General features: G+C 50.5%; 1 protein-coding gene and 1 pseudogene across 2 annotated transcripts in view; both read right to left on the bottom strand.

Moving 5' to 3' along the window:
• Positions 1 to 1,443, bottom strand: part of TFE3 (transcription factor binding to IGHM enhancer 3) — an 18,411-nt gene that overhangs the window by 6,467 nt on the left and 10,501 nt on the right. The gene's annotated exons all lie outside the window — the stretch shown is intronic.
• LOC102845437 overlaps positions 427 to 1,443 on the bottom strand; it is a 3,961-nt pseudogene continuing 2,944 nt past the window's right edge.

The raw sequence follows: 1,443 nt of genomic DNA, 5'->3' as shown, positions 1-1,443 counted from the left end.
TCCCAGAACACTTGATCGTTCTAATGTGAAACCTATACTTGGACCAGGAGGCAGTCATCAGAACAGAGCAAGGGAACACTGCATGGTTCAAAATTGGGGAGGGCTTATGCCAGGGATGCATCCTATCTCCATACCTTTTTTTTTTTCCTTGTAAGTTTCATTTTATTAAATGTGACTGAAGCAGCCACTGTGGTGATTTAAGAATTTAGCCAAGATGGCTTAGACAGACTTCTGGCCCACCAAGATCTCCAACCCAACAGCTGGGTACCAAAGGACAATCTTGAAGGAATGGTACAAATGAAAGAACTTCAGTGGGTATTGTGGTACAACTTATAGAAAAGGTAAAATAAACAAGACATGCAGGTGGCCTGGTAGTGACCATGGAGTCACCCCTGTGGCTGTGGGGAAGCCGGGCTAAAGCTTCGTTCAGCTCTCGCAGTCACTGTCTCCCAGGGTGTGCTTGTGAAAGAGGTACTCGGCCAGGCCTGAATCCGGGGCGTCCATCTTGCGCAAGTTGGTTACGTAGTCACCCAGTTGTTTGATGGATTTCACCTGCTCATCCAGGTAATGTGTCTCAATGAAGTCACACAAATGAGGGTCGTTCTTGTCAGAGGCCAATTTGTGCAGTTCCAGTAGGGACTGATTCACACTTTTCTCCAAGTGTAGCGCACACTCCATTGCATTCAGCCCGCTCTCCCAGTCATCCCGGTCTGATTTCTTGATGTCCTGAAGGAAAATGCGGCCACCTCGCTGGTTCTGCAGTTTCTTCAGTTTCTCAGCGTGTTCCCTCTCCTCATGGGATTGGTGGAGAAAATATTTGGCAATATTCTTCAAAGCCACATCATCACGGTCGAAGTAGTAAGACATGGACAGGTAGACATAGGAGGCGTAGAGCTCCAGGTTGATCTGGTGGTTGATGGCAGCCTCCAAGTCCTGGTTGTAGTTCTGGCGCACTTGTGAAAGGGACGTGGTCATGGTGGCAGGGGAGAGGCAGCGGCTGTGCGGCGCTGGAGTGGAGGTGAGGACCTTGGGGCATCCGGGGGTGCTGATGTGACGAGGTGGCGGAGGAGTGGCTGGAGATGACCGGCGAGGGGAGACGTGGGCGAGCGCCGGGTTCCGTTCAAGCACTGTTGAAGCAGAAGACCACAGCGACTCTGCGAAGACCGTCTGTCTCTCCATACCTTTTCAACCTATATGCAGAACAGATTATCCGGGAGGCTGGGCTCTATGAGGAGAAATGTGGGGTCAAGATTGGGGGATGATTTATCAACAATCTGCGTTATGCAAATGACACAACCCTGCCTGCTGAAACTGAAGAGGGCCTGAAGCACCTGCTGCAGAGGGTCAAGGACTGAAGCCTCCAATATGGACTGAGGCTCAATGTTAAGAAGACAAAGATTCTCACCACTGGACCAATTGGCAGCATCAGAATGGATGGTGAAG

Source organism: Elephantulus edwardii, unplaced genomic scaffold (genome assembly GCF_000299155.1).
Source record: "Elephantulus edwardii isolate Elephantulus edwardi_28Jun2011 unplaced genomic scaffold, EleEdw1.0 scaffold00441, whole genome shotgun sequence".
Lineage (NCBI taxonomy): Eukaryota > Metazoa > Chordata > Mammalia > Macroscelidea > Macroscelididae > Elephantulus > Elephantulus edwardii.
This window is presented reverse-complemented; position numbering and strand designations above follow the sequence as displayed.